Source organism: Eptesicus fuscus, chromosome 6 (assembly GCF_027574615.1).
Source record: "Eptesicus fuscus isolate TK198812 chromosome 6, DD_ASM_mEF_20220401, whole genome shotgun sequence".
Classification (NCBI taxonomy): domain Eukaryota; kingdom Metazoa; phylum Chordata; class Mammalia; order Chiroptera; family Vespertilionidae; genus Eptesicus; species Eptesicus fuscus.
The window spans coordinates 67,013,365-67,039,835 of record NC_072478.1 but is presented as its reverse complement, the minus strand read 5'-3'; the positions used below and the strand labels follow the sequence as shown (position 1 = coordinate 67,039,835).

Here is a 26,471-nt window from a genome sequence, read left to right as displayed (position 1 = left end):
GGCCATTTGTATGTCTTTGGGAAAATATCTATTCAAGTTCTTAGCCTATTTTGTAACTGGGTTATTTCTTTTTTGGCTACTGATTTGTAGGCACTCCTTATGTTTTGGATATTAACTCCATTAAAAATATATGGTTTGTAGATATTTTCTCCCAGTCCAGAAATTGCTGTTACATTCTGTTGTTTCCTTTGTTTTCAGAAGCTTTTTAGTTTTAAGTAATAACATCTGTCTATTTTTGCTTTTGTTGCCTGTGCTTTTGGTGTCATATTTAAGAAAGCATTGCTGAGGCCAATGTCAAGAACTTTTCCCTCTATGTTTTCTTATGGGAGTTTTACAGTGTAATGTCTTATGTTTAGGTCTTAAACCATTTTGAGTTGATTTTTATATATGGTGTAAGATAGGAGACTAGTTTCATTCTTTTCATATGGCTATCCAGCTTTCCCAGCACCATTTGTTGAAGAAGCTATTCTTTCCCCATGTGCATTCTTGAACCTTTGTTGAAATCAGTTAATGCTTTATGTGTGAGTTTATTTCTAGTTTATTTCATTTGGTCTAAATGATTGTCTTTATGCTGTGTCATAGTGTTTTAATTGCTGTAGTATTGTAATGCTTTTTGAAAATAAGAAATTTCCATGAAATTTTTATTTTATTTTAACTAATTTATCCATGGATCACCCTGGTCTTGGACTTCCTAATCTCCAGAAGTCTCAGAAATAAATGTCTGGTGTTTACAATCTTCTCTGTCTATGGTAGCTTGTTACAGCACCTCAAACTGATTAAGACAAATACTACCTATGTGATTTTGGACAAATTAATTAAACTTTCTCAGCCTCATTTCCACCATCTTTAAAAAGGAATAATAATATTAATTTATGCAGTTGAATTATACATTAATATTTATAAATCTTGGTCCTTCTTTTTATTTCATGGTCAGTCTACTTCTTCCCAGAAGCCTTCCTAGATTACCTAAGCTTACATTGGTTTCTCTTTTATTGTCAGTAATATGTAATTATAGTAAATATATAGCACCTGGTATTTTATTAGTAATTCAACTCACTAGATTGATATAGCATTGCTAATTAAGGCAGATACCTTTTATGTTATAGATTGCATAGCACATATATGTGTATTTTTTGGCTTAATGTATATATTTAGTTACTTTTCTTGAATAAAATCAAATAACTAAAACTCTGTTAAGGTTAAATTTACACTGGAAAAGTCACTGAGTCCTCATCAGGAAGTTATACAACAGGGTAAAATGATGATGAGTAAATCTATATTTTTCAGTTTAGTGCAGTGACAGTTATGGGAAATCTAATCCTTTTCACTCTTCTATTTTTTAATTCAATTAATAAATGTAGAGTGGTATGAGTAAATCATGTAGTATGAGAAATGAAGTATTGCTGGTTTATTATCAATCATTGAGCCAATTCTTTGACTTTAATATTTATATTTGGATTTTATGAAAAATATAAAAATAAATTGTATGTATCAGGATAAATAATGTACTTTTCATGAATACTAATAAACTTATCTAGGATTATCATGTCATCAAGTGGAAAATAATCTTCTAATGTATATACTTATTATTCATATGTGATATCCAACACCCTATAAGATAGCAGTTGTCTCTCATTAGATCATTACCTTACAAACATATCGTTACATAAAGAAAATGACTATTTATATCATTTCAAAGGGCATCAGAATCACATACATTGACTTCGTTCTTAAATTAGATACAAATCATTTAGTAATGCTATGGAATAAATGTGTACTTAAATTGAAAATAGAAAGAAATAAGAAACTTTTATTAAACTGCAGAAAAATTGTTTCATTCTCTGGAAGTGTTTTTTTTTTTTTTAAAGTATATATAAATGTCTAAACCACAATCGACCATAGTTCAATATCACATTGAGTTCTTATTTGTGTGTAAGATTTAATGCTTACCATTTGTGGCTTAGCTTCCCTGCCTGTGGTCTGCAGGGAAAAAGGTGATGTAGATCTAAATATAATAACTATGTTTAGTATCCATATACTGGGTTAGTATCCATATACTGCTCAGGTCATGAATGAAAATATGTCACCATACGCTGGCCTTAATAAAATTTCAAAGTCCTATTATGAAGTCCCAACCATTAACATCTTAATCTCTTGCCAAGTCAATATAATAGACTATTTTTTGATCACATAGAAATGACATTTGAGTGCCAGAAATAAAATTTCTGGGAAACACATTTTCATCTGGAGAAAATGACTATTAAGTAAGATTTAGGACTTTTACCATGTGAAAATAAGTTTTACAGTAAGCAACAGACATAAAATGGTATATTGGAGATGTTTCATTCAGGCCATAGGCAACTATGGATCACAACAAGAATTTAAAACATTTGCACCTTACAAAACTTTATGGTCCAATTAAGACAAGTTTAAATATCCTTAGTGTTATTGAGAGTCATCTAACTGTGAGCTGACAAATCATTTACACAAAAGCTCTGGAGAAAATGCATTGCTGGGATAACCAGATTCTGCTTTATGGGGGAAAAGAATTCCCATAATCCTGGTGACCTAATTTAAAATGTTGCATATGGCATGCCAGCTTTCCAAAACAGATAAATCATCAATTCTAAAAAAGGAAAGAAACAGCAATATTTTAACAGCATAGCTTGCCATTATGATAATTAAAGGTCATATAATGTTTGTTAAAAAACCATTTCCCCATCATTTTCTCCTGATTTTTTGAAGATCCTAATATAGGATCATTACTGTAATGAATCCACTTTGGTGAAACCATCAGAAAATAAGTTGCACTTTAAGAGATGCTGACGTGTGACTTCTTCCAATGCAAATTGCTACAGGTAAGAGTATTCATTTTTACAGCCAATCTTTTCGAGTATGTTTAGGAGTAAAGCAAAACAACTTTGTGTAAATAGTGTTTCATAAGAAAAGAGGTAGAACAAATTCATGTAGTTTAATGGAAATAGTATCACTAATGGTTTATATTGCCAAATAGAGTTCTTTAGTCTCCAGAACCCGTGTTTACTGCCTTTTTCCGAAGTAACTTAACGGATTTTTAAAACCATGTCTTCAGTTACACTGCTCATGCTAAACGGAAAGTTTAATGTTAAGCTTCTCCTGATTCCATTCAGTGGAAAATCCCTTTAGCATAATCCCACAGCTTTTCTTTATTGGACAAATCTTGCATAAAACTTCATTGTGCAAATTTCTCTGTATTTAGAGTTGATGGAAGAATTTTAAAAGATTGATATACATATTTTGACAGTAAGGCTTCCACCTGACTTAGGTACATCCTTTAACTTTCAACCTTTCATTGGCCTAGTCCTAATACAGGACTCCTGAAAGCAGCATTCAGTTGTGGCTATTATAATCCTTTATCACTTGTTTTTAAACTGTCAATTTTTGTCTTTGAATTGTTATTGGTTCTGCTTATATGTAATGCACATATGGATAATTAAGGGTTTACATCTAATATCTTCCTATTTTGGTCAACACAACAATGCAGTTAAAATACTTGAACAATATTTTATCCGGTTTCCTTTTATTGTTGTAATCAAGAGAGTGGATGAACATGTCTATTTTATCACATAGCCAACAACAGCTTCCTTTTGGTCTCTTTCTGATCACTAACGTTTCAAATAAGATTCCTATTGGAGACAGCACTTTAAAAAAAAAAATAGTATGTAGGTTGGCCACAAAAGTTAGCTGGGATTAAAGAAAGCTTCAGACCATGTTTGGAGTCTTAATAATCTCTTATGGGATCTTAATTGTATTTTCTATGCAGTCATTGCCAGTGAGCAAGTTTTCCACAACGTCCATGCTTTGGGGTGAGCAGAAAACTGGCTTATCTCACAAAAGTCAGCACCATAGCTGTGTGTGGGTGCGCGCGCGCGCGCGCGCGTGTGTGTGTGTGTGTGTGTGTGTGTGTGTGTGTGTGTGTGTGTGATGACTTAGCGATCATTTATTCCCCTTCAGCTATCTGTGATCAATTTCTCAAAAGCTAGTTAGCATCTACTATTTCTCCACTCCACCCGTTGACTCCATACTTCCTCTATACTTGTTTCATCTCTCCTCCCCTGGTATATTTCTTTTGTGGTCTGGTACCTAGGGACACTTCTGTAGTTGATACTTATGCCTAGGTTATGGTTCCAAGAAACATGTATCAGAGGACACTGGGGCTATGAGACATACTTCTGGAAAACTTTGTCCTGCCAAAGATAGATAGAGATATATGTTCCCTTTGAATTGTCCCTTTCTTGGGTCTCTTTTTCATGTATTTGACAGCTATTCTTTGTAGTTTGTGGTTTGAATTGTAAAATTATTTCTTTTCCTTGAATGGTTTTAGGAAAGAAAATGAGGTAGAAATACTATTGCTCATCTTGTTTTAAACATAAAAATCCAGAACAATTTTAAGCAATGCAACTAAACTTTCTCCATGCCTAAAGAGGAAAATCCAACTTCTGATTTTGGAAGGAAAATGTGGGTGAGTGCGAGAGGGAAGGAGGGATGAAGAAAGACGAGAGGAAAAGAGAGAAGAAGAGAGGAGATGAGACAAGACAGAGATGTTGCTTTGTCTGGGCATATACTTATGCAGCAAAGGGGCCTACCAGTGTTTCACTTGTGAATTGTGTGTTTTTGCTTAATTATTATTGAGATATTGAAGCATAAATCAAAACTAAAATATGAGTCAATTTGGTCAATTACTAAAACTATGAGAATACAAAAAAAGTCTGTAGATAACAATATGTAGCATGGAGCTAAAAGTTTTCCATGTATTCTGATTCCTTTAAATTAGTCCTTTCAGTAATGTTTGATGTGACAAATTATATAAACAAAGTAAGGCCACCAGGTTCTTTCAGAGACTGGCAGACAGAGACTCAGACCAAACTGGCATTGAATTCAAACCCACATGAAAGGTCTCCAAACCAGTGACCATGTCGAACATTAAATAAATGGATTTTCACAACCTGAACTAACACAGATGGCACATCTGGCATCTTGAGAAGCTCCATCAGTTACACATGAGCCACTGCAAATGTTAGGCAACAAGATATATTCATTAAGGGTAACCCTGGGAATGCCCAGTGGAAGCATATGGCAATTGTCTCTACCGGACACAAATTTGGGTTGAGATATATTCAAGGAATGTCTTAGACACACTTTTTCTGGGCACCCTGCTCTTGGTTTACTCCAAGGTTCTATTGAAATCAACACACAGAAATGTGCTTGGAAACTGCAGAAGAGACACACAAGTTGGGTGCAAGGTCATTTACGTAACATTTTTAAAAAATATCTGCTTTCGTTTAAAGGATTTAACATGTTATAAAGTGATTTTAAGGGTATATAATAATCTATCAAAAGTAGAATGCAAATAAGAAACAACAAAAATAAAATTAAAATGAGTAGCCGAGGAAAGATGGTATATGCCATGATGTCCTGTACATAAATACATAACAAATGTGGTGAAGTTAAACTCCTTAAGGAGGTCAGGGATGAAATTTTTCTTCCAGGTGAGAATACCTGAGCCGAGCCGAGAGAGAGCATGAGGCCAGGGTTACAAATATCAAGGGGAAGAGTGTGAGAAATGCCCAGACTAAGACATGAGGCGCTCAAGGCACGTTGCCCTTCCTTACTGAGGACAGTCAACTTCTAGGTGACGTTCAGTTCACTTGATTGAGAGATATTTCACTGTTTCTTAATCTACTTTTGCTCAAACTTGAATTTAAAGTACAGCGTTTTCCTAAACAATATTCCTAAGAAGTTTTTTTTTTTTTTCTCTAATATGCTTTGCAGTATATCTTGCCCCAGGTACTTATTAATGCTAATAGCATCTTTTTCCATTTGCTCAGTGCTTTGTCTCTCCAAAAATTGAGACTTATATTCTGCTTGTTGAAACCTGTTAATCTGTTATTTTTGTTTAACAGTGAAATGCCAGCTAAAGCACTGTTTTTGGCCACAAGTCACTTGCCTCAGATCCCTTCTCATATTATAACGAGGGGCAGTGGGGGGAGGGGGTTATAAGGAGACTAGTTCTTAGAAAGCCAATTACAAAAGAATCTATTACTAACTAGAAACAGACTCATTAAATGTCATTCTATAGTGACCTATAAATATTTGTTGCATGACATTTGAGTTACAGGAATAGGTTTTTCTACATTAAAGCAAGTCTGGCTGAGCCTATTCTTACCAGGGCTGGCTGGGAATTAATTCTAAGTCATTGTGGAATAGAGAGTCTCTGTCCCTCTCTTACAAAGAAATGTGAATCTTAAGAATCTTGGGGCAGCCTTAGCCGGTGTGGCTCAGTGGATAGAGCGTCGGCCTGCGGAGTGAAGGGTCCCATGTTCGATTCCAGTCAAGGGCATGTACCTTGGTTGCGGGCACATCCCCAGTAGGGGGCGTGCAGGAGGCAGCTGATCGATGTTTCTCTCTCATCGATGTCTAACTCTCTATCCCTCTCCCTTCCTCTCTGTAAAAAATCAATAAAATATATTAAAAGAAAAAGAAAAAGAATCTTGGGGCAATTCATCAGGACTTGAGCCAAGTGTGGTTACCTTGGAATTGCTTATTTTCAAAAATACATGGTTTATATAAAGGCACAGTTTGCTGTTCTGATCCACTTTCTGCCAGGATCTCCTCCTCAGCTCTTAAAATTCCTTTATGTAGTTTACTGTCCCTTTTTGAGAAACCACCCCTCCAAATAGTTGGGGCAATTATGTTCGTAGGACCCTTCCTGGGTGCAGAACACAGGTGTCCACCCCTCCTGAAGCCTGCCTGCTCTCTATCGTGATTCAAGAAATATGATCATGTAGTTCTGCCCCTTCCTTCAAGCATTTATCGTTCCCTTGTGGACAAACTATCTGTTAGTGCGACGCCAGCTTTGGATATAACACAGGCTATTAATCTTCTCCTAGAACAGTGGTCAGCAAACTCATTAGTCAACAGAGCCAAATATCAACAGTACAACGATTGAAATTTATTTTGAGAGCCGAAAACCGACTTCTGCGCATGGGCCATGAAGTTTCAATCGCACTGTACGTGTGCGCCTGCATGTGATATTTTGTGGAAGAGCCACACTCAAGGGGCCAAAGAGCCACATGTGGCTTGCAAGCCACAGTTTGCCGACCACTGTCCTAGAAAAACAAAGCCCAGACCCAGAAAGCTAGGTTGGACCTAAGGTAGCATGCTTTCTTCAAATTCTACAAATGAAAACAAAAGGCAATCATTGTTCTGGTTGATTATCCTGTCACACAATTTATCACCATCCTCTGACTACAGTAGTTGGGTTTTCTTTAGTCTTCCCTCTCCTTCACTCCCTCTCCCCCCAACACAGATCAGGTCCTGCCAGGTGGCCTGCTAATTATCTCTTGAACCCATCACTCAGGGAACTATCCTAGATTAAAACATCTCATCTCTTGCCAGGACTACTGCAGGGAATCTACCCATCTCTACTCCTGTCCTGCTCTCAAGTTCCTTCTTCAAGGAGGAGGAGGATTTTAAATACAATTCTGATTATGCCCATGCCCCTACTTTCCCACATACCACTTGCTCAAAGACTTTGAATCACTTCTCATTTCTCAGAATCAATCCAACGTTTAGCCTAGGACATCCTGGAGGGTCTGGCCCTTTTCTAGTATTCCAGCTAGTTTTACACCAAACAGCACCTTGTTCTGCCTTGCTATCATCTCCTCTCGTCTTGCACTTGGTCCTGTGCCTGCTGAACCTCCTGCAGTCCTCCCCACACATCCCACAGAGCACTCCTGCCCCTGCTTCTTCTGGAAAAGCCAGTTCCCACATCACCCAAGTACCTGCCATTTCTTCTTCAGACCTCAGTTCACTCAAGACTTAGCAGAAAGCTTCCCCTGACTTTTTTTATTTTCACACTTAAATACTTCCTATTCTAACCACTCCTTAGCAGACTGTATTGGCATCAATATAAAAATTATTTTTTTTAAAGTGTGGGTTGATATCTGTCTTCTGACAGACTCTAATCTCCATGAAATTGGGGCTCTGTAAGTTTTTGTTTATATTATAGCTACATTATAAAATATAGTTTCTGGCATTTTGTAGGTGGTGAGTCAATATTTGTTAAAGGAAATAGTAGAACTATGTAGAGTATCGTAGCTATGTGAGTGATTATTTTCAGTAACTGTTACATTTTTTTTCTTTTTGTGGTGTTAGAGTGTAGTTTTTGAGTAAGTGAAAAGAATTCACACATATGGGGGAAATCCTAAAGATGAACTCTTGTTAAGACAGTCTTCGCTTAGAAAACAGAAAATAAACCTAATTCTAAAAATATTTTATCTGTGTATTTAAAATATATGTTAGTTAAAATAAAAAATAAAAAAGATATTTGTGGTTAAAAAAGTTAATATTACTTAAGCCATTTTCCACTAAGGAAGCTAAGAAACTATATTAATTAGACTCCTAACTCCCACACTAAATATTGAGAATAAATACACTGATAAAGAACCAGGCAATGATACTGGAAGACAGACATGTTGAAAGAGAATCTGTCCCAATTCTGACTCATTTTCACTGAAAACAACTGTGTCCTAAAAATTTTCAGAATCATAGTCAAGCTTGATATGCTATTCAAGTTATTCTCTGACACCCTTCACATAATGTGGAAAGGAAAGTTGAGGACGACACAGCCAACCCTCAGTTTTGTAAAAAGCCACTGATAAAGACGTCATTCATACCGCCATGTGCCACACCCAAGCAGGTGGGTGCTGAGGTCATGAATGCATTCTGATATAGGAAACTGGGTGCAATTGCTGAGGGTTGATAACAGGCGATAACTCCTCCTCTGTTCAGAAAGTGACAGTAAATATGTTCAATTTCCTGTAAGAGAGTGCACTTTTGGTTGGATTCACATGGGCAGGTAAGGGTAATGGTAATAAGTGGTGTAGCACAGTATTTAGGTGGGCAAAGTCTAGAGTCAGACAATCTGGATTGAAATAATGGCTCTTCCTCTAAACTGCATCATCTGGAACAATCAAAGCATCGTTAACAATCCTGTTTCTCTTCCACAAATGGGTAACATCGCATTTCCTATCTCACATGGAGTTTAAACAAGGACAATAAATGTTGAGTGCTTAGTATAATGCTTGGCATAGAGTATATACTCAATAAATTGTAATTACTGTGTATTATTGATAATCATACCACTAATACAATTGGGTTAGCCTATAAACCATTTTACAACAGCCGAATAAACCTAATTTTAAAACATGTTTCTGTTATATTTATGAGTAGTTTTCTATAAAAAAGATAGACTTTTATAGAAAAAAGTAAAAATAAATAATAAAACCCTTAATATTAAATTGATACTTCTTTAAGTAGTTTACCTATAAATATTACTCATTCATATATAAAATTTCCAAAAATTTTGTTTAGAAAATTGAGTCATGTTTTTGGAAGTTATAAATATTAAGAATAGGAAATAGTGAAAGGTTGACCAAAACATAAAAATAATAGGAAACTATCCCTTATCAAAACTTGTTTAAAATTCTAGCTTGTTTGGATCAAATTATTTTTGAATATTACAGTTTTCCACAATTTTTATTTTATTGTTAGTTTTTCAGTCCAACAAAAGGAAAGGATTTAAACAAAAGTTATTAATTTCATCTACTCATAAAATGTAAGAATGAAGTTTGGAAGAAAAAAATAGTTTATACACTCATAGGAATATATATTTTTAAAACATATCATATTTTCAGTTATCCACCCTCCCTCCATACATTGTAAACTCTTCAAGGGTAGGGTTATGAGTATCTCAATCAATAATACAGTGGGTCACATAAATTATGTGTTGAATGAATAAACACAACAAATAGCTAATGAGTGGATTAATAAATTAATAAGCACATGATCTTAACTTATTTGGTAGTTTATATTCATTTGATAATCTTTATTGCCAATTGCTGAACCTGGTGACTCACATGGAAGATGAAGTCATACTAAAGTAGATTAAATGGGTTGGTCAGACCTCATTTAATCTGATTCTGCCTTTCTAGACAAAATTTTCTAAATGAATCTGATGCATCAGCTCTTTAATCACATTACAAAGTAAGATTCATTGCAAAACTTTATAGTGAGGCAGCCAGGTTTAGGAACTTCAGCTCATGTTTTGAGACTGATTTGTAGCTGGTCATGAAACAATCTAAAAAATCCTTAAATATTAAAAAAAAGTAACTTACTGCTTTTTAAATGCTGGAAATAATATTAGTTCTATATTTTGGTTCTGTAAAAAATTTCCTGACTTTTGCTTAGTGGAGAAAATAAAAAAAATAAAAATTGGAATGTCAACTTCCTTCATTTCCATATAAGCATCAGTTAATCAGTGAATACCAATCTGAGACCCTCAGTATGTATATGTCTGTGGAACCTTAGACATTATCTTTTTCCATAGAAATAATCTAAACAAAAAAAGAAAACAAATATTCAAACTCCATTTTTAACAAAACTATAAAATACTAGAGGCCCAGTGCACAAAATTTGTGCATGGGGGGTGTGTCCCTCAGCCCAGCCTGCACCCTCTCCAATCTGGGACCCCTCGAGGGATATCCAACTGCCCATTTAAGCCCAATCCTGGTAGGATTGGGCCTAAACAGGCAGTCGGATATCCCTCTCACAATCCAGGACTGCTGGTTCCCAACTGCCTGCCTTCCTGATTGCGCCTAACTGCTTCTGCCTGCCAGCCTGATCACCCCCTAACCCAGGCGTCCTCAAACTACAGCCCGCGGGCCACATGCGGGTGTTTTTGCCATTTTGATTTTTACTTCAAAATAAGATATGTGCAGTGTGCATAGGAATTTGTTCATAGTTGTTTTTAAACTATAGTTCGGCCCTCCAATGGTCTGAGGGACAGTGAACTGGCCCCCTGTTTAAAAAGTTTGAGGACCCCTGCCCTAACCACTCCCCTGACAGCCTAATTGATGCCTAACTGCCCTCCCCTCCAGGCCTGGTCACCCCTAACTGCCCTCCCCTGCAGGTCTGGTCCCCCCAACTGCTCTCCCCTACAGGGCTGGGTCCCCCCCAACTGCCCTTCCTTGCAGGCCCAGACGCCCCCAACTTCCCTCCTCTGCCGGCCTGGTCACCCCTAACTGCCCTCCCCTGCAGACTTGATCACCCCAAACTGCCCTCCCTTGCAGGCCTGGTCCCTCCTAACTGTCCTCCCCTGCTGGCCTGATCCCTCCCAACTGCCCTCCCCTGCTGGCTATCTTGTGGCGGCCACCTTGTGTCCACAAGCGGGCAGCCATCTTTGACCACATGGGGGCAGCCATCTTGGGTGTTGGAGTGATGGTCAATTTGCATATTACTTTTTTATTAGATAGGATGTCTAGATTATTAATGAGGGCTGGTAAAAGCAAGTAAATTCATGCAAACATCATCCTGTAGAAATATAAGTGGAGACTTATAAAGATGATGTCAAAAGTCAAACATTTCTGAAGTTATGAGAAGCAAACATATTTCTGAAGTTATGAGAAGCAAAAATGAGGCAAATGGGCGATGTCAAATAAACCCTTTGACCCTCTGACTAGTTTTAGAGAAACAAAACATGTCAAAGGTAGCAAAAAAAAAAAAAATTCCTGCCGTAATATTCTCAAGAAGCAGTTTTGTGGCAGCTAAGAGATATTAAGTTAAGAAAAACAGTTACCTTATAATACTGCATAGACCACTCCCATGATAGAAATATATTAAAATAACCAGTCTTAAAACACCAAAATATGCTTTGACTAGAATTTTTTTTTTAAAAAAAGCACAGCACCTAGAAGTACATGCAATAAAAAAGGAGAAATTAGAAAGACATTATTATTAAATTAAGAACACTAGTTAGAATAACATATAAATCTATTTAAATTATTAAGTAAAAGTCTGTAGGAAGAAAATTCCTAAGGAGTCATTGAGATATGAGGAGATAATGAAACACACCCTAGCAGAACTCACAAAGATTGTCTTAAAATCACAGTTCTACAACATTATTTCCTATTCTAGACCTACAGTTATATTAGGGCTTTTAGAAACTTGTTATATCACAAGAACCAGCACTTTATTTCTCTCACCAACATTTAAACATATAGCTTCAACATTACAAAAGAAAAGAACACACGATCCTAAGGATTCTAATGTAATTGCTCTCTACTTGTGGAAATTAGACTAATATAGATGTTCCTATGTCAGGACTATGTGCATAGTCTCTTTGGGCATACTATTGATGTATTGATGCTCAATACATCAAACAAAACCATGTTAAATATAAATGTATAAAGCATATCATAAAACCAATTTAGTGAGCTTTATTTATAAAATGTTAGGGATTTATAGAACCACTCATTTCTTTTAATGAGTTGGAAGAACTAAGATTTCACTGTACTCAAGATAAAATAAGGGGCAAACAAATCAGATAAGAACAAATGTAGAGATCTTCTTGAGTTTGTCTCTCAGATATATGCCACCTAATTCAAATAGATTTCAGAGTCATCTGAACTGAAGTAAAAATTAAAAGTAGAATTTATCAAGCACTGCCCTTCTCATTCGAAGTGCAGAGACCTGTCAATGTCTGTCTCTTGGCTACCCTCTTTGTAATAAATGTAGGCTTGATGTATAATGAAAACCAGCTGAGTAGTTTAAGGTACAGATGCCTTCTTTTCTTCTTATTCCAACTAAGATTGGTCTTACTCTTCATAATCTCTTACAGCTGCCCAAAATTCATTTTATCTTTGCATGAGGTGAGGTTTCCATTAACAACTATTAGAGCAGCAGAGGTCAGACATCCAGTGTCAGATGTGCCACTAAAAAGAAGTGCTAAGCAAAGAAAGTATTGACCAAGAGGGGATAAAATTCATTTAGGAATATTTGGAACTTTAAATGTTTTCGTTGCCTTTATTGTTGATAATTTTGGGAGAAAAAAGTGAGGGGAATCTATCTATGAACTCATCAATTATGGTGCATGAAGAGAGATTAGTTGAGTGAGGGCTTGCATCACAACATTTTGCCAATCGGAAAGCTGACATCTCCAGGTTACAGCTGTAATGATGCTATCTCTGAATGTAAATAGTGTTGGTAGTTTCAATACTTGGTCATGTTGGGAGATTCTCTGGTTCAACTTATAACACACACATGAAAGAAAGCAATAACAATTTTCTTTTTTACTGAATAAAAGGCTAAAGCACATGTGCAAAAAATAGCTCTTAGTTTATATACCGATGTTAAGAAACAATTATGCATAAGGGTATGAATACATATGAAGATACTATGTCATTTTATTCATTCATTTGTTCTTCCATTCATCCAGTATATCCCACTTCATCGATTCATTAATATTTATTGAGCGCTTACTATGTATCAGACCTACCAAAACCAATTATCTGGGAAGAGGCTCAGGATTATATTCTAAAATAAAAGTCTAATTGATTATGATTTGTGGACAGATTTCAAAAGCAATAATCTTGAATGCATGGCCCAAGCTTTAAGCAGGGCAGGTTAAACAAAATGCATTTTATAATGGGGCTAAATAAAAATAGAACTACAAACCCATAGGCACTAAAACTGGCTGTGAGATCCTGAAAACTTTCACCATTGGATCTCCTTGTATGTCTTCCCATTGATATTTCACAGCCATATCAATCTCAATATATTCATAAGTGACATATTTATTTATTTATTTAGGCTTACTCTTCCTTCTATATTTACTATCATGGAAAATCAGCAAATAATCGATGGTGAATCACTGATTATTCGGTGACTGATTTTCACATGTGAAGAGAGAGCTTCCACAGGAATCTCATTAATTCCCCTATTGGTCACTGCAGAATGTGAAGTCTAAGCTGGAATTCTACAGTTTTACTGCCTTCTACCTCCATCCCCACTCATTTTTTATTCCCTATAAATTCACCAAAATTTCAGATACGTTGAAAGGAAAACCCTTCTTTACTATATATAAATCAAGGTAAATGTATGGGCTCTCTCTGCAATACTGAAACAGTTGTCTACATAATCACATTTTGATTTGCAGCCATTCAAGTACAACCAAACTATAACCCAATATAACTCAAGTTATAAATTCAGCATGTGCAGTTTCCATTGTTTTATGGAAAATCTATGTTGCAGAAACGCTTGCTTTGTAGCAAACCCTGTTTTTGTTTTTGTTTTAATTTAAATTTCGTGTAACGTTTACTATCTTATCATGGGAGAACATCTTAGGAAACAGAAAGTTAAATATTTGGTCTAGGGTAAATATACTAGCTATCTTTACTCTTGCACACTTGAAATAATGATGACTATTAAATTAAATTGTTGTGTAGTATTTCATATTTCCCCATGTCTTACTATATTTTTAAATCAACACTTAATGTTTTGCTTTTCTCCAGGCCAAATGGGTATTTATTCCAAAAATAACTCTGTGCTTTCATGCATGTAAAAGTACTTTTGCAATAAACCATACTGGTTTACACTCTTACTAAAGTATATGCAAAAAACATTTCTGTGAAGGGGGGATAAAATCATTCCTTACTGATCTCACCAAATAATGGATTCCAAACCTGATAGTAGGAGGTGGCATATAGATAGAGAACGCATAGGTTTTATAGGTAGACAAAACTAAATTTAATTTATCTTTTGGCTATTAATGTTTCCTGTAGCCTACAACATTATCCTTATATTTTCTGAACTCACTCAGCATATGACTATAAAATCATTAGTATTTTAAAGGTGATTATTTTGTTACAATGATTATTAGATAAGTTTCCTTATTGTCTGGAAAATAATATTCCCCCAATTCATGATCAGCTATATTAATATATTTCTGTTCTAGAAAATGAAGTTAATGTTTATGCTTAACATTATATATGCAGTAATTCATTTATAGAGGAAATTTACTTTAAATAATTATTATTGTGTATTAAATATTTCTTCCTTTCGCCCTAGTTAGAATATGAAATTTATGTAATATTTATTACATAGGTAATAATAATAAAAATGGAATGACATACTCAATAATTGCTTAATCTTTGGAAACTTATATTTCTTGAGCCATACTACCTTTGATTGCTTTGTGATATCTAATTTTAAACTAAGCTCATTTTTAGTGAGGTGAGGGAATGGAGTACAGCTCAACGTGAATATTCTGTGAGAAGCCTGGATTAAGATCATGTTTCTCCAAATATTTATTTGAAACTTCTATCAAATCTTAATGTATCACACATTTATCAGTTATATAAGTTTAATTCTCTACACTTCATACACTGGCATTTCATATGTTATATGAACTTTGTTTTATTTAACTTTCAAGTAATTTGACTAAATTTTGAGAAAACTTAAGGTTACCATAATATTTGGACAGTTCCATTTGTGATTCCAACAAAAAAAAGTAAAACATCAATTAAATGTGATCTTTAATTTCATTACTTTGAATAATTCAATATAATTGTCAATTAATAATTATTGCTGCAAGGAAAATAAAATTATATCTCAACTAGAATGAACAATAGATAATTTACTACCTTACAAAACAAGAATTCTCAGCAGTGGATGACCTAGAATAGTTCATTCAGCAATTTAATACCATCAAGATTGCAGTTTCTTTGAATCCCTTTACTCGGCCATTCTGAGTACATGACCTTGGCCTCAGGCTGGTGTACCTCATTTTGGGGTGACTATCATCTTTCCAGGAGTGATGTGGTAAAGGCAAAACTCTACCTCACAAAAAAGGACTCTATTTTCCTAATTAAGAGCATGAAATCTTTCTCAAAAACTCCCCAGGAGACATTACCTCATATTGCCTAGACCTCTAAATAAATCACTGACATAAAAAAAAAAAATGGAACTGCACGATTGGCTGAGAGTGATAGGAACTCAGTCTAAATAATGTGGGAGAGATTGGGCACCTTCATACAATTGAGGTGAGCCAACCTGGGTGAAATGGTGAAAACAAACAAAAATGTCCACTTCCATCCCTTTATTTTTTCACTGATTCTTTCTTTAATACTTAAGAAGCTTCACATTTACCATGTATGGATAACAGATGAAGTGCTAGGGGTAAAAAAGTAAATAAAAACATGATATGACAATGCTATCAAGTTAATTATGACAACCAAGTAATAAGCAATAATTGGACAATTATAAATGTACAATGCAGTAAGTGCTATGGCAGATATGCAAAGTGTGCTGTGGTGACCATAGGAGGAGCATATAAGTTAGGCATAGGTTTCAGAGGTCACCTAGAGCTTCAACCTACCAGAAAAGGGACTGTCTATGAGGAACAAGTAAATCTTAAAAGAACAAGAGCCATCTAAGTGAAGTGATGATGTTCTGGTTCAATGGAGAGAAAGAGAGAGAGAGAGAGAGGATGAAGAGCTCTAGTTTAGATAGCAAAACACTGCCCTTGGAAAACATGAAGCTGGGGTGGAATCATGAAGGGCCTTTCCTAGCATAATAGAGTTTGAAACAGAGCCTTGAAGGCATTAGGAAGTCATTAAAGGATTCTGAGTAGGATAATGACAGTTATATTTGCAATTTAAAGTTCATTCTGGCTCAAATGCTGAAGATAAATTGTGGCTGGAAGTGGATTAAAGACGGGGAGATTGATTAACAGGCTGTTTTAAGTAACACTAACAAGGACTTAGAATTGTCTGAGGCTAGGTCGTGGCAGAGAGTGAGGTTTAAAAGGAAGGGGTAAATTGGACAAATATTTAAAGATAAAATTGACAGGGTTTGGTGACAGAACATTTGTGGGAAAATAATTTAAAATGAGAAATAAAGGAGGCTTGTCAACTTTGTGACTTGGAAAGATTCCTCAAGGGTGCTGTCATTCCTGAGACCAGGATGTCCAGAAGGAAAAGGTTTGGTAAGTAATCAAAGCTCAGTCATGCGCTCAGCCCTGCAATGTACCAGAGAGTTTCACTTGCTTGACTGCACGTTTCCTCTCTGTTTTCTACTATTTGAAATATAATTATTTTTTCATATTTCCTCTAAAATGTAACTTGCTAGTGAAAGCATCCCTGAAATCTTCTCACCACATTTTCAACATGACTCTCTTCTCTCTATCATATCACTTGCTCTGGTGTGACAGCTGGTGGCAAATGCTTGTCTGGACAGCCAGGGCTTCTTATAGACATAGTACTTATATATTCATGTTTGAAACTCCCCAATGCCTAGCCAAAAAAATATGCTTGCATATAATAAGCCCTCAATAAGCGCTTTTTGAATTGAGCCAAAAAATAATATTCTTCATTGAATTCCTTTAAAGTGAAAACAATAGATGCTTTTGGTCCCACCGTTGAGTTGAAGGTAAGGTCATTTCTTGTCAGCAGGCTATGACTGACTTTAATTAAACGTTTTGTACCATTGATCTGCTGCTGGGTAACATGTCTTTTAAAACACAGGAAACATTAATCGGTAGATAAATAGTATAAAAGCTTTTTACAGTATTTTTCTCAGTTACAAGGAGATTATATCCTAACCACAATATATCTGCTGCATTCTAGAGTCATAGAAGAATGCATATTATCAATAGACACCTACAGCGAGGGTAATAATGTACATATGGTGCATTATGACATCCTTATGCTAGTTTCAAAACCGAGAAAAGAAAGAGCTAAGGAGTGGAGAATGTTATGACTTAAACAATACAAGCATGTGCACTAAGTCAGGTCTTGAAAGGACAGATTTCACATGTGGGAAACATAAGTGAGAGCATCATGTGTTTCACTGTGTGGTAACCCCTTATCTGCCTTCATTTGGTTGACCTGTACCATTACACTGTGGGTGTCCCATAGTGCTCTGTCGGGGGGAGTGATGGGAAGAAGGGAAGGCAGGCAACACATTGACCTGGCGGTGACCTGCACCAGGGCAGAGGAAATGGGGATGGTGCTAACTCTCATGACTTGTAGTGCATTGCAAATGTTGATAGAACTGGTTCCTAGACCCAGTTCTGTCTAAGAACTATCAGGTTGAAGCTATGAGAAAGTTGAATGCAGAGGAGCTAAACTTGAAACAAGCCTGAAACGGTGTTGGAGCCGGAGAATGACCGACTGTCTTCAGTTTATCTTCAGTTCCTCCTTTGGCAGGCGGGCGAGGTGGTGGGAATAATCTTGGAGAGTCAAATATGCTATGAAAAATGTGAAGTGAGGGTTCCACCACTTCATCTTCCTACTCTCACCTGCCTGGGGCTGCTCATCTGGGAACAACTTTCCTGTTCTCTGTTCTAGTGAGAAGCAGGTTGACATGTTTGTCTTTTATGATCTGGTCTTGATTTAAGCTTTTGCAGATATTTTCAAGCCTGACGCTGCAGAGGTTTCCATATTTACAGCACCGAAGATCACAGCACTCGAGATTACGGAGCCCTTTCTTGTTCTGAAAAGATTCTTCTCTTGTCTTCCAAAGTCTTCTCCTTGTAACATCCTGTACCCTTTGCTAAGGAATCTGACCCATGTGCACCTTATAGTTTTCTTTGAAATTTTGCTTTGTACACAAACTAAATTCTTGATCTCCTTGAAAATTTCACAGGAATATCAATCTTAAATTTCATAAACCTCTATCTTTTACATATCCCCTCCACACCCAGGCACAACCACATACTTTTATTTCCCTCAACTCAACCATTTCCACATTTTCAATGCTTAACCTCCAAATGTACCTTGAATTCCTCCATATCTTTCCATCTGCATTGTCCTCACTCAGATCCTAATCAACATTGTTTCTCATCTACTAGTAGAGTTTCTGAGGAGCCTCTACTGGTTTCCAAACTTCTTTTTTCATAAATATTTACACACCTACCCATTCTCTTCCTAGCAACAAAAATGGAATTTTTAAATAATAAATAATATATAGCCATCCTCTGTTTTAAATATTTTAGTTTCTTTACATCTCTTTTTACAATTATATCCGATCATACACTGAGAACCATTCTTCTGCTTGCTCTTTGAGGACCTACTATACTGGGCTTGGACCAGTTCTCAGGACACTCCCAACTCATTTTAACTCACAGATTTTGAATATGCTTTTTGCACATGCTCTTTATCCTGCCTGGAATGTTCTCTCCCAGCTTCCCAATCTTTTCTTTCTTTCTTTTTTTTTTTTTTTTTTTGCTCTTTTCTTTCTTTCTTTTTTTTTTTTTTTGCTAACTTCTCCTCATTCTACTAGTTGTCATTAAGACACCATTTCCTCAGAGACAGCTTCTAGATAGTGATCATGAAAAATTAATGCCACTTTCCACTAGTATTCCCTCTCAGAACACTATTTTACTTCATATAAATAATTTAATATGTTTATTTATAATTTATTTGTTTACTCTCAGTCTCTTCTGCTAAACTGCAGATTCAATAATCATAGGGATATCTGCTTGATCTCAGAAATTTGCACAGTGCCTTGATGAGTATAAGAGACCAATAATCATTTGTGAAATAATGGCTTAATTTTATGACCTTGTTATATGTCCAAGAGTTATTAATTTTCTTAATGACTTCATAAAATACTAAAAATAAGATTACAAGGCACAGAACCATTTGGAAATTGTTGTGAAGTATATTATTTTTGTTTAATTATTTGTATTTTCTTTTAGATATTGCTGATGGGTAGAAATAATTTAGTTTTGTTTCCTGGCTTAATGTTTAATCTCCATGTGCACTCAGGCAGATGTGGCAAGTTATACTGTAAATATGTGCCAGAAAAACATTTTTTTTAAAGCAAGACATTTATCAGGATTGTGTTAATTATATACTAATCACTTTAAGTGTTGGATTGCTGTGAGGACACAAAAGACTCAAATAATTTTACCTGCAGATCTCTTTTGTTATAGGCAAAGGGTAAAGAACACAACAACTAAGGCTATGCTTTGGGAAGACTCCAGAAATCTCAGGTGCAGTTGACCCTCCTACCACTGGGCCAGATAAAAAAGTATGCATATCGCCATCTGGCCTTCAACCATTAGCAAATTTCATATCAGGAAGCCCAAATTTCCCTGTGCTGAGATTCTTTTTTAGTGAGCTGGGTACGTGGGCACATTCTATCCATGTTCCCAACTCTAACTGTTAGACTCTTCCCACCCCAAGGCTCCATGGAAACCAGATACTAATCATAAATTTTACTATTACTGCTAAACAATGTTGACAGACTAGGAACTGTTTGTTCCATAGTTTTATGATTTGGCCAAGAGTCAAGCATGAGATCAATCCAGGCCATATTTCACAAGTGAGAATGGAATTTAGAGAATGCATAATCCTATATAATAAAAGGATAATATGCAAATTGACTGAACGGCCAGAACAACTGGTCACTATAACGTGCACTGACCACCAGGGGGCAAACACTCAATGCAGGAGCTGCCCCCTGGTGGTCAGTGTGCTCTCACAGGGAGAATGCTGCTCAGCCAGAACCCAGGCTCAGTGCTCACAGCTGTTGAGCACAGCGATGGTGGCGGGAGCCTCTCCTGCCTCCGCTACAGCATTAAGGATGTCCGACTGACAGCTTAGGCCTGCTATCGAGGGCTCCTGGACTGCAAGAGGGCGCAGGCTGGGCTGAGAGACCCACTGCCCTAGTGCACAAATCTCGTGCACCAGGCCTCTAGTATTTTATATATTTCTTTCATACAATCTTACATTTTACTTTCACACTGATAATAGGAAGGTTCTATAATTCCTGTTATGATACAGAGTGGATATTGGATGCAGAACAGTTAAGATGTCTCTTACTCAGAATCAAATAATTAGCAAACAGGAGAACTGGTTTTTAAATACATATGGTTAGATGTGAAGTCCAGTTCTGTTTTTTGTTTTTCTATTTCATCAACACTGTCTCCCAAGCAATCTACTTTCTTAATATTCCTCTGCAATATTTTAAACATAGTTGATAAATAGCACATTGACTATTATCTACATTCATATTCTTTATTCATCTTTCTTTCATCTATTTCCAGTACCTTGTGACAATTTATCCTATAAATTCCCAAAATTCTATGCATTTCCTATTTCTTTCCCCTTTACATTAAATGTGAATAATGAGTTTCAGGCCATCCATCAACTCATGACCTTTACATCTCCCCAAGCCTTATTATATTTTGTTATTCTCTTGAAGAGCAACTTTGGGGGAGTTGAAAGAGTGTGTAGAGTTGCCTTATCTAATAATTTACATCTTGAAGAATAGATTAAATGTATACCATATTGTGGAAATAGAGATGAGCCAGATTTAGATCTTGCAAAAAATACTTGCAGTGAGTAAGTGTGTATGTGTGTGTGTGTGTGTGTGTTTCCAATTAATTTATTGATTTTTCTTACTCTAGTCTTCTGCTCCTGAGCAGGCAGTTCTTTCAAGGGTTTATATGTTTACAGCTTTTAGCATGGAGATCTTCATGAGTTCTTCTCTGATTACTTAGGCTCAGAGAATCAATATTGAATCTTTGTATCTAATTTAATTTAATTCAGCCACTATTTATTGTCCCCTCTACAAACTTAGTGAGATGCTAAAATAGAAAGTTATTTTATTTGCTTATTTGCTTTGAATGGAATATTAAACATCACCAACTAGAAGAAATGGCATGGGATTTAGAAGCTACGGGTTTGAGTCCTTCTTCATAGTTTATTAATTAATTTATATAAAATTATCTACTTGGGAGAATTATTTGAAGAACTTTGGTTGTGCAAGTACAAGTTTTTCTGTAAACTAAATTACACTGCTAACTTTTAGTTACATTGTTTAATCATAAATGTTTTGCTTTTGCCATAAAATAGAATAGCACCATTTTAAGATGATAGGCATGGTAGACTAAATGCTTCATTTTTCTTCTCCCTTCTAAAATAATTGGAAAGATGGTAAAAAAAATGCAAATGTCATAATTCCAAACCATAAAGAATATAGGAAAAAGTGCATCAACAAATGTGAGATTTGCATAAATTTCTGGAAAGCATAAATCAAATGTTGGGGTGTTTAATAGGCAAAATACAATAGTAGAAAATAGTCTGAAATATGGACACAGAAGAATAATGTCTAATGCCAAATCATTTCCCACAAGTCTGATAATTCAAAGGTTGTAGCTATCATTTGCAGATTGAAGGAGAAGGGAAGCTGAGAACTGTCCTGTAAAAAGGGAAAGTCATTCCTTGCTATCTTTCTCACCATAATTTCTAACTTCTAGCTATTTATGCAGACAATCACTTGCCACACTCTTCTATAAAGAGATTGAACAAATCATCTTGTGACAACAAGATAGTTTTTTAGGGCATTAGTACCTCAGGTTCAAGCCTTCTCAACTAGAAATTTCAAAGGCTACTCAACCAGTCCTATCCCAACGCATGATCACCTGGTAGGTCTCCTATCTCATTCTCAAATGCAAATGTGTGTGTTAGTTGCTCTTGAATCAGCTCTGATTCCTGATGACCATGTGAATGAGTGATGTCCACAATGTCCTATTCTCAACAGCCTTGCTCAGCTCCTGTAGACTTATGCCCATGACTTCTTTTATGGAGTCAATTCATCTCATATTTGATCTTCCTTGTTTTTCCTGCTGCCTTCTATTTTCCCCAGCATTATTGTCTTTTCCAAAGAAGCCATGATATGCCTGAAGTTTGATAGCTATGTACATAGTAAATTCATAGAGAGGTCTTAATTTTCCCACTTCACTCAAACAATGGTCATTTTCCCTAGATTTCATTAGTTTCTGCCTTCAATATGAGTTCTTGTATGGTCTTTATTTATAGTCATGTTACCTGCTATTTTCTTTACAGGCAAATGTACATCTTTGGGAGTAGACAGGAAGAATTTTGGTATGATTTAGGAACCAGCTGCATACAGTAACGTGCCATGTTTTTTCTTTGCCTATAAAGAGAATATATGCTAGATACGCTGGGATACAGTGTGCTTTTGTTTGTAGAATGAATCAGACATCTTCTTGTATTTCCATTTTAAAGAGAAAATGTTGTCATGGTTCACCACAAAAATCCAACCTTTAAGTAACAATTTGCTGAAACACCATAGCTGAGTTATTCTCTATTGTACGATCTTGGATGGAATGAGTTCATGGTCACTGCACAAAGAGTGTGGAGAAAAGTAAGCTGAGACAATGTCTGCCATAGCGTTCAGGGTGTTAAATCTCCTGCTAGGAAAACACAGGAAATATTAATAATCTGAAAGGAACTGTCAAGGTTCACATGGTGGTCTTATGCCAGTGGGCTTTGTAATACTTGAAAGAAAATAATCCTAAATGATCTGGAGAAAAATCTGGCTATAAAACTTCTATAATTTTATGGTTGTTCATTTTTTAAGATTTTAAAAAATTTATTTGAGAGAGAGAGGAAGGGAGAGGGAGAAAGAGAGAGAGAAACAGATGTGAGAGCGAAACATAGTGCGGCTGCCTCAGGCATGCCCCCTACTGGGTTGGGTATGGAGACAGCAACCTGGGCATGTGCCCTGACTGGGAATTGAACCAGCAGCCCCTTCAGTGCTTGGGCTGACCAGATGAGCCACACTGGCTACGGCTATGGTTGTTCTTTTAATATTAAAAAACAGTATACCAGTTGGCAGCTAAGATAATAATTCCCAATCTTTTTTATTATAGCACATTATTGATAATTGACTGAAACATTCACTAACTTTGAATTCTGCCAGATGATATATAAGGATGGACACATTTAGACACATATATATGACATTCATAGAACTTTCATTTTATATTTTTAAAAACTGATCTCAATTGGGACTAGCTTCTGGTAGCAGTATTGCTTTACCTCCATAGACTCCTCCTCACCCCCATCATATATCAGTACCATAAATGGCCAATACCCCTGATATTATAGATATTCTGTTGAGGGCAATAACTATTATTTATACATTTGATTATCTGGATACATTAGGTAGTTGTAAAATATAGAAATTACATCTTGTCTATACATTCAAGTAATCACCCAAAAGTATTTTTCTTCTGAATGATCCTTACATTTCACTCAAGTGGTAACATAATAAAATTATATACAAATCAACTATATGTACTAAATATTCTCTTCATTTCTCCCACCTGTTCTTAATACAAGATACCATCATCCCTTCTTTGATCTAATGAAGTAACCTTCTAACTAATTCTTCCAAATATACTCTTGCGATTCTTTGATTACTAATGCACATAGCATACTCTTTGTCCTTTAAATATACCTAGCTGACCTTGACACCCTCAATACACAGATTGATTTTTCATCACTCCTTCCATAAAGACCTACATGTCCTAGTCCCTGCCCAGATCTCCAGTTCTCTATGTTCACTATCACTCTGCTTCTTTCTTCACTTTTTACATTTAGGCTGATACCACTAGAGGGTCTTTTCTATGTTGTTCCAATTATTTGGAGCCCACTTTTCTCCTCTTTTTGTCCCTAGTTAACTCCTACTCATCCTTCAAATGAAGTATTTCTTACCACACTTCCTCACCCTCAGCATCAGGTGAGATCTCCCATGAGACACTATCATCTCACATACCTTTCCTTCCATAGAACTCATCACTACTGACTATCACGTCAAGAACATGCACCAAACAGATCCATTTGAGTCTTGCCTGACATTTAATTAAGGAAGGCATAGATGTGCTGGAGACATATAATCCTGGTGCATGTGTACATGAGTGGAAATAAAAGAGGGAAAGAAAAAATGAGAGATTGGAAAAAGGAAAATGTAAAGCAGACACCTTCCTAATTGATGAGACATTTTCAAAAAGTTAAAATATTTACTCATGTTTGTATTTAAATGCAGATGATGTTTATAATTGTGTTAACATTGGACATAATCAAAATGATTATGTATCTTATTTTATATTTGTTTTAAAAGTTAATACAGTGGATCCTCATTATTTTCAGATTCCTTTTTTTCAAATACACCTACTTGCTAAAACTTACTTGTAACCCCCAAATCAACATTCACTGCACGTTCCTACCATTTCTGAACATGCACAAAGCTGCGAAAGAAAAATGGAGTCACCCAAACATGCCCGTTTCCAGGGGATGTTGAAGAAGCAGGGGATGCCTGCTGTTTCAGCTCTCACTCAGAGAAAACCAGGGGATGGATGGGGTGGAAGGCAGTGCAGTGGAGTGCATGAAGCTCTTCCTCTGGGGCCTGTCAGAGGGGGGTTTGAATCCCAAGTCAGGCACTTGTTAGCACAGTGGCCTCCACTGAGCCCATGTCTGCCTACAGTAATGACTATGTTTCCTTACAGTTAGTTTCAGCCTCATATCAACGTTCTGGCTACTGGGATTGAATCGAAGTGTAAGGTGACCGTGTCTGGGAAATCTCCTTCAAAGAGAAATGATGGAGGTTCTTTGCCCCATCTCCTTCTCCTTCCTTCAACCTCCTCAAAATGAGAACAAGGAGACATGACCCACTTCACGGCCATTCAAACAGCGTGATTAGATAGGACCTGATGCTCAGAAGGGACCCACATCTAACTGCCTTGCTGTAGCCCTCCAGAAATCCTTAATTTTATCTTTGAGCATATGTTCTGTAATTGAAGCCCTGAGGGTCCGTGGAGATGTGTGTGATCCAAGGAGATGCATGCAGTATGTGTTTCAGATGCTCATTGTTTCCTCCTTGTAGCATCTCAAGTCCCTGTGAGGAGAGGATCCAGTGGACCATGTGACAAAGTTCAGTGAGATGCAAAGTGAGTACAAAGTAAACATGTTACAGGTTTGACTGAAAAAGCCGGCAATACTGCCAGTTGCAAGAGACCACACTTTGTATTTCAAGAAGAACTTGCTTTAAACTTAGGGAGAAGGTGATGGGATTCTAAGATGCATAAAGGGCCAGGGAACCTTGTCATGGTCTTTCTTAGCTGCATCACTTCCTTGTATTAGCCAAATACTTATGCTGGAAACAGTAACCTGGAAGGGATGGGAAATAAGGCAACCCATCATCCTTTTCCTTTCAGACTTCCCTTAGCATCCATTAAGGTGAAGATAGAGAGTGGTAGTAGACTGTGCATGCATAAAAAATGAAACAAAAGTGTCTCCACCGTTCTGGATGTATGAGTTATGAAATAGTAGTGGTGTCTTAGGTAACAACATATATGAGTGAAATACTTTTATATTTGCACTTACAACTAACATTGTATAATATCAAGGTGATTGGTAAAAATTGATGTTTTTTATTTAGGAAAACATTAATTATAAATAAATAAAATTTTCTTAACAAACTGAGAAACTGCATAAGATAGGAGTGGCTTTATCTTCTAGTATCTTTAACTACATCTTTTCCCTGTTTTTGAAAAAGGGAGTCCCATATTTTCATTTCGCACCATGGCCCGGGAATTATATAGCTGACCCTGCATGGAGATGATGGCTGGAAATCATTCTCGGTCCATGAGATGGAGGGCCTATCCCTGGCAGTGGCAGAACAGAAAGCTGGAAGCAGGCTGGGTTCCATATGACTGCCAAGAATTATAAACCAGCCATGGGCTGTTCACATCCAGATTCCCCAGAATGAGAAGT

The 26,471-nt window shown here is 36.3% G+C and overlaps 1 long non-coding RNA gene across 1 annotated transcript; it reads left to right on the top strand.

Moving 5' to 3' along the window:
* The first annotated feature begins 2,798 nt into the window (after window positions 1-2,798).
* On the top strand, window positions 2,799-26,326 carry LOC129149331 (uncharacterized). Its single transcript, XR_008556251.1, has 3 exons — window positions 2,799-2,858; window positions 25,582-25,645; window positions 26,254-26,326. It is a non-coding gene; the product is annotated as an uncharacterized LOC129149331 (long non-coding RNA).
* The last annotated feature ends 145 nt before the right edge of the window (window positions 26,327-26,471 follow it).